This window comes from Apium graveolens, chromosome 11 (assembly GCF_009905375.1).
Source record: "Apium graveolens cultivar Ventura chromosome 11, ASM990537v1, whole genome shotgun sequence".
In the NCBI taxonomy this organism is placed as follows: domain Eukaryota; kingdom Viridiplantae; phylum Streptophyta; class Magnoliopsida; order Apiales; family Apiaceae; genus Apium; species Apium graveolens.
Window position 1 is genome coordinate 81,801,681 of NC_133657.1, and position 11,265 is coordinate 81,812,945.

Below are 11,265 nucleotides of genomic sequence, written 5' to 3' on the forward strand. Positions count from 1 at the left end.
GGCTTAATATTGAACCTACAGGGTCACACCATAAAAAGAGAATGATTTATTGGTGGAGGAATTAATTAATAATGGCTAATAATTATTTATTTGTGAAATAAATAATTAATTGGCAAATTTAATAATTGATTAAATGAGATTTAATTGATTATAAATTAATTAAGAAAACTTCTTAATATTATTAATTAAAGGATTTAATTTTTGGAAATTAAATCAAGAGAGAGAATTATTTCTAAAGTGTTTAGAAAAAGGATTAATAATTAAAAGGTGTTTTAATTATTAATGAGAATAATAAATGGGAAAATAATAATAATATTTATGGGAAAATTTCAGCTGAAAATTTTGCCTATAAATACACTATTATAGACCCTATTTTATTCTAACCCACATCAAACTTAAAAAACCCAAAAGTTTTAGAAAACCAAATTCTCTCCACCTCCTCCTCCTCCTAAAAGTCATTTTCTTGGTGGATACCGGTGGAGTGCTTCACACTTGAGGAGCAACTGCTAAGGATCTCTGATCGTTGTCTCCGAATTATTTTAAAGGTTATATTCGATCCCTCGAATTTTTATTCACGATTTATATGCTTTTATTTGGATTTTGTATGTGTAAAAGTGTTTTTCCACGCCCCGCTGCGTATAAAAATCCAACATTGGTATCAGGGCATAGGTTGTATGCATATAGATCTGTGGTAAAAATTTCAGAATTTTATGTGCTTGTATGAATTAATTATGATTTTTACAAGTTATATTATGGATTAATTTTGTCTGATGAGAAATCGTTTCTCAGAATAATTTTGAATGTTGATCTGGGTTCTACAAGTGTTGTAGATCGTCTGGGTATTTTTTTCATAATTTTGTGATGTATAGTTTTTTTACTATGAATTTTTGAAGTTGTTTCAATTAAAATTTGTAATTAAATAAATCATATATATATATATATTATTTGTAAGTATATGTATATCTGTATTGCTACTATTGTTTGTCTGCTGTGTTTACTGGCAAGACAAAGAAGACAGACACGGGTCATAGTTGTCAGGCACGGCAACCGAGAAAAAAAAGCAACGGCGGCTGCAAAAAAAAAATAGGGGTGTAACGCATTCTGGGAATGCGTTACACACCTGTGACGCATTCACGGAATGCGTTACACCCTTAAATGGCTTAAAAGGTGTGTAACGCAGCACCGTAATGCGTTACAGGGCTTGTAACGCGTTCATGTAATGCGTTACAGCCCTTCTGTTGATTTTAAAATTAATTTTCTGGGAGTTTCGTAACTCCGTTTTAGGCGTGCAATATACCTTGGATTCGTTTTTTCGAGACGGATCTAATGGAGTGATCAATTTTAGTTTATATAAAAGTTTTGAACTGTTTATATTTCTATGAAGTGTTTTAAAGTTGTTTTTGACTATTTTAATTGCTTTTAAATGCTTCATGTGATACATAGAGATGTATAATGCTTAGTTCTATGTGCTAGATGATGTAACATGCCTACCTTGATGTTTATGCATGTTGATATATGTGATATATGCTTAGTTTATCATACGATGATAGATTTAGGTGAACTTAAATAAACATAAGGAATTTGTTAGACAACCTAGTATAGTGAAATTATTTCATAACCTTAAGAACAATATTATGAATACAATCATGAGATTCTTGTGTTTATGAAACACGTAATTGAATATGAATTTTCGATATGAGAGAAAGGATGATTCTGTCAACAACAGATTTCTATCTGTAAGAAAGGGTTATTAAGTGACGCCTCTTGACAATGCTCCACCCGATATGGGAATCGTCTGATTATTGATTATTGATTTGAAATATTTAATTTAAAAGGAAGAATCTCTTTATAATATGATTATGATTGTAACGTAATATAATCCCTCTAAAATTAAATAATATCAAGTAGTAATTGGCCAATGACACAACGGGCTTATGTCGGTCATAGCCTTCCAACATGATAGAAAAGTAGTTCTTATTTTTGAATCATTATCGGTTCGTGCTACAGCCGAGGGCTTTGATTTCGAAATAAGAAATACTTGTCTATTACATAGAGATATGTACATTGAATAAGAATCTAAAGGTCGGTACGTGCTACAGCCGTGGGCCTTTGGGGACTGATTCAACTGTACGGAATGTTGGGTGAGACTTGACTTAGAATATTGAGTTTGTCGTGCTACAGCCGAGACTCAATTATTCAAGAGGCTAAAGTTTGATTAGGGAATAATATGAGATGTAATTGACAAGAGTTGTCTGCCTATTGAACATTACATGGCGGTTCGTGCTACAGCCGGGGTCGTGTAATGGAATGTAGGATCCCTATTCCCACTAGCATTATGAATGCTTAATTTTTCACGTAGGGGGTTGAATAAATTAGGAAAACTAGTGGGAGCCACTTATGAATAAAGACCCGATTCATATAATGTTTTAAAATGAAATCGAATATTTGCTAAGTGTTGTTATGTGTTTATCATTTACAGATTTACAATATACATTATGTCTTCTGCACTATCACTCAGGAGCATACTAGATGCTCACAAATTGACTGGTCCTAATTATGCTGACTGGCTTCGAAACTTGAGAATTGTTCTCAGGATTGAGAAGCTGGAGTACGTGATTGACTCACCTAAGCCTACTGAACCTGCTAGTGATGCACAGAATGATGAACATGTTGTGTATCGTAAGTGGATAGATGATGCAAATGTTGCTCAATAAATCATGCTAGCTTCCATGAACATTGAGCTACAGAAGCAACATGAGCATATGGATGCTCACACTATCCTCATGCATCTACAAGAGTTGTATGATGTGGCGAGGAGGACAACTCGATATGAGATATCGAAGGAGCTGTTCGGTTGTAGGATGTCTGAGGGATCATCTGTGAATGACCTTGTACTTAAGATGATCAATTTGATTGAACGTCTTGGACAACTTGGTTTTGCCATGGATGGGGAGCTGAGCCAAGACCTGGTCTTGCAATCGCTTCCGAGTTCGTTCTCGCAGTTTGTTGTGAACTTTCACATGAATAAGTTGGATGTCAGCCTGCCTGAACTCCACAACATGTTGAAGACTGCGGAATCGAATTTTCCCCCTGAGAAGAGTTCTGTTCTTCTAATTGGTGAAGGTTCCAATCCTAAGAAAAGGAAGAGGAACTCTTCCAAGAAGAAGAAAGTAGGTGAGAAAACGCCGGTTCCACCAAAAGCTGAAGACCCCGAGAGCAAAGTTGTTTGCTTTCACTGTAACAAGGTGGGGCACTGAAAGATGAACTACAAGGTTTACCTTGCAGAATTGAAGAAGAAGGGTAGTGAGGCTACCGCTTCTGATTCAGGTATGTTCATGATAGAAGTGAATATGACATTTCTACTTGGGTATTAGATACCGCCTGTGGTTCTCATATCTGCAATTTGTTGCAGGGACCAAGGAGAAGTAGGACTCTTGAGGAAGAGGAGGTGATTCCACTGATGGAAATGGAGCAAGAGTTGCTGCTGAAGATGTAGAATCATTTCATTTACATAGGCCTACGGGCAAGACTATTGTTTGAAATAATTGTTATTTTGTTCCCTCGATTGTGAGGAATATTATTCCCATGTTAGACTTGGATGGATTTTCATTTATTATTGAGAATAATGAATGTTCTATTCTTAGAGATAATATTCTTTATGGACGTGGTGCTTTAAATAATGGTCTGTATGTATGTGACATAATTTATTTCAGATTGAACAAACTAATAAAAGAAAAGGGATGATGAAAATCTCACTTTATAGTGGCATTGCAGTCTCCATTTAGTAGACATGGAGAGAGGGCTGCAAATTTGCTAGGAATGGTATACACAGATGTATGTGGACCAATGTCTACACAAGCCATGGGTGGATTTTCATACTTCATTACTTTCATAGATGATAGATCTGGATTCGGATATGTGTTTGATGAAACACAAGTCTGAGGCCTTTGAAAGGTTCAAAGAATATAAGTATGAAGTGGAGAAACAAACCAAACATAGTATTATAATTCTTCGATTAGATCGAGATGGTGAATACTTTAATGGAGTGTTTCTAGATTATCTCAAAGTAAATGGTATAGTCTCCCAGTGGACTCCTCCAGATTGGTATCTGAAAGGAGAAATCGAACTTTGTTAGACATAGTTCGGTCCATGATGAGCTATGCAAATCTTCCAGTATTCCTATGGGGTTATGCATTAGAAACCTCAGCATATTTACTGAATAAGGTGCCTTCCAAATCTGTTCCTCAAACTCCGTATGAGATATGGAAAGTAAGGAAACTGAGTCTTAAACACGTTAAGATTTGGGGATGTCTAGCTTATGTCAAGAATGTTGACCCAGATAAGCTGGAATATCGATCCGTAAAATGTAGTTTTGTGGGATATCCTAAAGAGACTTTAGGGTATTACTTTTACACCGATCATCGGGTGTTTGTCTCTAGACATGCTACCTTCTTGGAAAAGGAGTTTATCCTTGAAGGAAACAGTGGGAGCAAAATTGAACTTGATGAAGTTCAAGAAGCACAAACTACTACGGATCAAGTGGAAACACCTGTTCTGACTGAACAACCTTTTGTGGAACAACCCATTCATAGGTCAGGGAGAGTGTCTCGCCAACCTGAGAGGTAATATGGCCTTGTCATTGAGAATGACAATGAGTTGTCGATCATTGATGATGACGACCCTGTGACCTATAATGAGGCTAAGAGTAGTGTTGACTCAGAGAAATGGCATAGTGCCATGAAATCCAGAATAGAATCTATGTATACGGTATACAAAAGATAGATTATAGCAGATGGCCAGGTGGAGACCTTTAAGGCCAGGCTTGTGGCAAAAGGATTCAAACAAAGGCAATGGATTGACTTTGATGAAACCTTTTACCTATAGCCCTGTTATAATCAGTTCGGATTTTGCTTGCGATTGCTGCTTACTACGACTATGAGATCTGGCAAATCGCCAGATGGTTTTCTTTCCAAGAGAAATGAAAACCTAGTGTGTAAGATACTGCGAACCATATATGGTTTAAAGCAAGCTTCTCGAAAGATGGAACATTCGTTTTGATGAGACAATCAAAGAGTTTGATTTTATCAAAAACGAAGATGAACCATGCGTCTACAAAAGGGTTAGTGGGAGCGCGGTAACATTTCTTGTATTGTATTTAAATAGAGTTGACACACATAACAACATAGCAGACCCACTCACAAAGCTACTTTATGAAAGTCACTTTGATCGTCATAAAGACAAGATGGGTATTAGATACCAGAGTGATTGGCTTTAGTACAAGTGGGAGATTGAAAGGAATATGTCCTAAGTCCAATCATGTATTAGGATTTAGGAATAACTTTTATGTAATCTGTTTTGATTTCATTGATATTAATAAAGACTTGTTTTGTTTTTATTATGGGCTTTATCTATTTAAGTGTTTAAATAAGATATACCATAGTTTAGAGTAAAGCTTTTTATGGATTATGATGAGATCATAATAGTGAGACCTAAAAAGATGATAACTCTAAACTTAAATAGTTCCTGGTCATAGGATTACTAACTGGTAATTAATAATCCGCAAAGATCGGTACATACTATGTTTGCTTCATTATGAAGGATGTCTGTTCTCATAGACATTTGTGTGGTGACACTATAGCTAGTATCTAGGTGCTTATTATAGAATAAGTTCACTGAACATGACTCGCACAGCTGAACAACTGATGGAGTTCACTCACGTGTCAGCAGTTGTTCACATAGTGATAGTTGTACAAGTATCCTTAGACTTGAGGTCATCATAGTCATCTTGTGTACACTGAACTATGCTTTGGTTTAGTTCTTAGTCTCCAGGGACAATTATTAGGGCTCTTCTGGGTATAGGAATTTGTACACGAAGATAGTGTATGATCAATAAAGGATCTACCCCTTCCAGTGAAGGAAGCGAATGTTCAAGGCTGATCCACTTATGCTAGTTCAGGAATCTCTGGCCAGAGTAAATGAAATTAGAAAGGAGTTTCTAATTTGCATAGAACTACGCATAGTAAATGGTAAGCAAAGTGATTGAATTAGATAGGCTTGACACGAGATCCATGCCTTGTATTTAATCGGGACATTGTAGGGTAGAAGGAGTTTATTGTACGGTAACTATTCACTGACAGGCTCTTGGTATTCTAAGCAGTGAATTCATATTATCCGGATAGTCGCGATATGTTGAGAAGCATCACTCACGATGTAGAATAAATGTGATTAATTAATTAATCATATTTAATAAATTAGAGAATTTATATAAATAATGATAAAATAGTTTTATTATTATTTATTTCTACTACCGGCTTAATATTGAACCTACAGGGTCACACCATAAAAAGAGAATGATTTATTGGTGGAGGAATTAATTAATAATGGCTAATAATTATTTATTTGTGAAATAAATAATTAATTGGCAAATTTAATAATTGATTAAATGAGATTTAATTGATTATAAATTAATTAAGAAAACTTCTTAATATTATTAATTAAAGGATTTAATTTTTGGAAATTAAATCAAGAGAGAGAATTATTTCTAAAGTGTTTAGAAAAAGGATTAATAATTAAAAGGTGTTTTAATTATTAATGAGAATAATAAATGGGAAAATAATAATAATATTTATGGGAAAATTTCAGCTGAAAATTTTGTCTATAAATACACTATTATAGACCCTATTTTATTCTAACCCACATCAAACCCAAAAAACCCAAAAGTTTTAGAAAACCAAATTCTCTCCACTTCCTCCTCCTCCTAAAAGTCGTTTTCTTGATGGATACCGGTGGAGTGCTTCACACTTGAGGAGCAACTGCTAAGGATCTCTGATCGTTGTCTCTGAATTATTTTAAAGGTTAGATTCGATCCCTCGAATTTTTATTCACAATTTATATGCTTTTATTTGGATTTTGTATGTGTAAAAGTGTTTTTCCACGCCCCGCTGCGTTTAAAAATCCAACAGTTTGGCGAAGGACATCTTGAAAAACTCGTCCCTAGTTCCTTGTTGCAGTGCTATCATGGCTACCTTATCATCAAGGTCCGGGACTTTTAAAGCCTCTTTTGTGAAACGATTCAGGTAATCTCTCAAGGATTCCTTAACTCCCTGCACAATACTCATAAGAGATGCTGAACTTTTCTCATGGACTCTCCCGCTGATGAATTGCTTAATAAAAGCCTGACTTAACTCTCTGAACGATCCAATAGAGTTTGGGGGTAAGCGACTGTACCATCTTTGAGCCATACCCGACAGGGTTTGAGGGAAGGCCCGACACTTAATAGCGTCATTCACGGGTTGCAGCAGCAGTGCATTAGAGAATGTCCTGACATGGTTAGCGGGGTCTCCGGTGCCATCATAGGCTTTGATAGTGGGCATCTTGAATTTCCTTGAGATATGGGCATTCATTATTTCTTCTGTGAAGGGTGGAGTTGGATCATCAGGATCTCCAAGGGGAAGGAGATTGCTTGGATCAGTTCTTGGGAAGACAGCCCTTTTTCGTACCGGAGCATCCAGGTCTATAACAGGAGGAGGATTTCTCCCCCTAGGAGATATCTGGGGTCTGGTGGCCTGGTGAGCTTCCAAGTCACGCCTCAGCCTTTGGATCTCAGCCTCATGAGCCCTTATCCTTTCCTGCACTTCCTGGGGATTCGCCCCTTGGGTGCTTCGAGGGCGTTGCCTTCCATCGGCCATCGGCTCCTTGCCTGGACGTCTCCTTCTTGGGGCCACTTCATCATCCGAAGATTCAGAATCTCTCTCAGTGTAAGGACCAGAAAATTCCCGATCCTCGGGGATAAGAGCCAAACCTCGTATATAAGGGGGCGATTGCCCTCGTGCTTCACTTCGCCCAGCATATCCACTTCCTCCAACCTCGGGTTAAAGGGGCATCCCATAGGGGGGGTTAGTAGTAACAACAATTGAATATTCATACCCGATGGGTCGAGAATTCACAGGTATATGTACTTGTTAAACTTGAGGATTCGTACCTTGAATAGTCGGGGGAGTCGTCCCTTGTGGCTGAGGTTGAGTTGCCCCTATCTGGGTTTCTGCTTGAGTAGATGCATAAGTTGAGTGGGGAGGAATCTCTACGGTTGACGAAATCACCTGAGTTGTCCCTGATGGTGTTCCCTCCTCCAGAACGCTAGTTGTTCTCTGTGTTCTCGCCATGGTTGTTGTTCACTTCCCACAAACGGTGCCAAATGTTATGGATAAAAAACTAAGGTTATTATTTGCTGTATTTATTACTAAGATTCGGGAGCTCAAGGCCTTTAATGGCTGCTCTCGTGTTTCGTAGCTTAATTCTGCCTTTACGAGATGCCTACGTATCTCTGTGAATTAGAGAATCTAGCCAAAAAACGTAGTTCTGATTTGTGGGGCGAGACCCCTTATATAGATGTTGAGAGTCCTTTAATTGGACTTGGTATAGGAGACTTGGTGGGCAAGTCTCATAATTAGAATGGACTTTGGAGTCCTAGATAGTAGGAAACTGATTCATTATCCTTTTAGGTCCCCTTGAGGCCAATCTACAAGGATTTATATCCCCACTAGGACTTATCTTAATAGCTGTTTTCCTCCTTTATTTATTAATTATGAAATTAATAAATAATCAGGGCTTTTGGGCCTTCTTTGTTCCATCAGGCCTGATCTGGTCCATCAGGCCTGATCAATGTGTTGACCTTCTTGGTCTGAATGTCATACATCTTCTTATTGGGCCTAGCAGCCTTACACCTTGCAATATTTAATTATACAATCAGGATTTATTTATCCCTATCAAAGAAAATCAGTGTTATACGTAGATTGTACGGGTTTTAAACTAGTATAAAAATAAATTGGGTTTGTCTAGTACATATCCTAACAATAATTAATTAATGAGTGTATATTTTTTATTATTGAGAATTTTGGTGCAAATCATCATAATTAGTAGGAAGAAATTAATTAAAATTTAACACATGATTCATTGTGTGTTCATCTGAACATACAAAAATCAAAACAAATACTCCCTCCGTATTTGACTTGTTGTGATCAAATTAACCCAATTTTAATTAAAAATTTTGTATAACACATTATAGAAAATAGTTATAGATATTATATTATTAAAAAATATGTTTAATCTATTTTAATTATATTTTTCAATTTTTCAAAATAATAAAAAATGAGTATTTTATTTATCGTCGAAGTTGAGTCAATTTGACCGTAAAAAATCAAACAAGATAGATAAACTGGGACGGAGTGATTTACAGTGAGTAAATGAGAAGTTGTTCAATATTGATTATTGAAAATTTATCAAAAATACTATTTTTGTAAAATTATTTGGGATTTTACTAAATTCTGATTTTTTTCGCAAAAATATTATTTTATTTTGAAAATATTTACAAAAATACGATGTTACATAATAGTTAGCATTTTAGTTTGAATTGTGCAACTGTTTTCAAATTATGTTGCAAACATGGTTACAAATTTGCAGAACATATTTTTGTAAATATTTTTTAAAAGTTAAGTTGCAAAATTGATTGCAAAATGGTTTCTAAGTTGCAGAAAGTAATTTTGCAAATATTTTTAAAAAGTATATTCTTGCAAAAAAATTGTAACACTTGGGTATTTATGAAAAAAATCTTAATTATTTTTATGGGGTTAGAATAAGTTGAATGTTCAATATTGAGTTGAGTTTAGTATAAGAGCATTTTTCATGGTATAGCTTTAAATGATTAGGTAAATTGATGCAAATTATTAATTATATAAAATTTAGTGAAATTATAAGAAATTGCCCTTCAAATATGTTATTGTTATTTTAACTTGTTAAAAATAATATATTTTATTTTAAAATCATAAAAGGTGAAACTAATGTGACATTCTATTATGCCTACAAAGATTAATCAAATTTGATCAATATCACAAGGTTGACTAATTTTTTTATGAGGAATTCCCTAATGAAATATATAATACTTTACACAATCTTTATAATTATATTTATTGCATGTTACATGAATTTTTAATTAAGAAATTTATACCACTGGATACTACCAAATATAATATTACAATGGACTTGCTTTTAGAATTCCTTTCGATAAATAAATTTGGGGATAATGCATACTTAATTAAATATTATTAAAACCTCATTTTAAATCATAATTTAAATATTATTGATGATTTTAAATAAATTATAGAAATAGAAATGATTAATAAAATTTTGAGAATTGTATCCTTATATAATAAGAATAAGGAGATATTATTCAATTTTTTGGTAGTCATGGTTGTTGTGTAATAAAAACTAGGGTTATGATTGTATTTAATGCTACGGTTGTCGAGTTTTGAGTTTTAATGGTTGCTTTTATGATCGAGACTACAAGGTCCTCACAAGATGCTTGCGTATCTCTATGTTGTATAGAATCAAGTAAATACGTAGCTCTAGGTTGAGGAGGTAGAGCCTTTTATATAGATGTTGAGTCTAGGGTTAGAATTGGGTAAGGAGACTTAGTGGAAAAGTCTCTAACTTAGATGGTAAGTAGACCTCCTCTAGAAAGTGGATTCTAAATCCTTCATAAGAGGAGTCCATTTCGATGTTGGGTACAACGTTGGTGTTATTGTGGACCTCATTCTCAGGTGTTCTCGGCGGGCCTATCACATAGATGATTTTGGGCTGTGGGCGACATGACCCATCTTGGGTTGTGGCCGTTATGGTCTACTCGGACTATGAAGACTATTATTGGGACGTGGCCCTGGCAACCTACTTTGGGTCGTGGCATCACGAGTTTTGACCAGTTAACTTTAGGACACATTCAACATTAATTGTGTCTTTACCGATTACTTTCCATCCATATCATTTGCCCCCCAAATTCTGGGAAAACTTCTAGAACTTTCGTGGAAGTTATAACGATCTAATCGCGACTACGGGAAGGTTTCATCCCTTCTTGAGTTCGGTCATATTATAAAGTATGGAGCGACTACACATTCACAGTGACTTGTTCATTATTGTTAGGAATATATGTGCATTAGTTTGATGATATGTTTAACAAAACACTTAAGTAGAAATCTAGTGTTTGTAGCCTCAACGGATAAGACCACTTTGGCTATCCGTTGATGGTGTAGCTTTACTTAGAAATAAGTCTAGTGTTGTAGCACATTTCAGTCTCTGAATTTGAGATATAATTCTTAAATGTTGAGGGAAATTATAAGTCATGTTGACTACTAAAGGATATGCAGATAGGAAGGCCAATTGTAAATATTTAATGCCTTGTAATTTTGTATAAATGAAATGGTGTCAACGGATAAC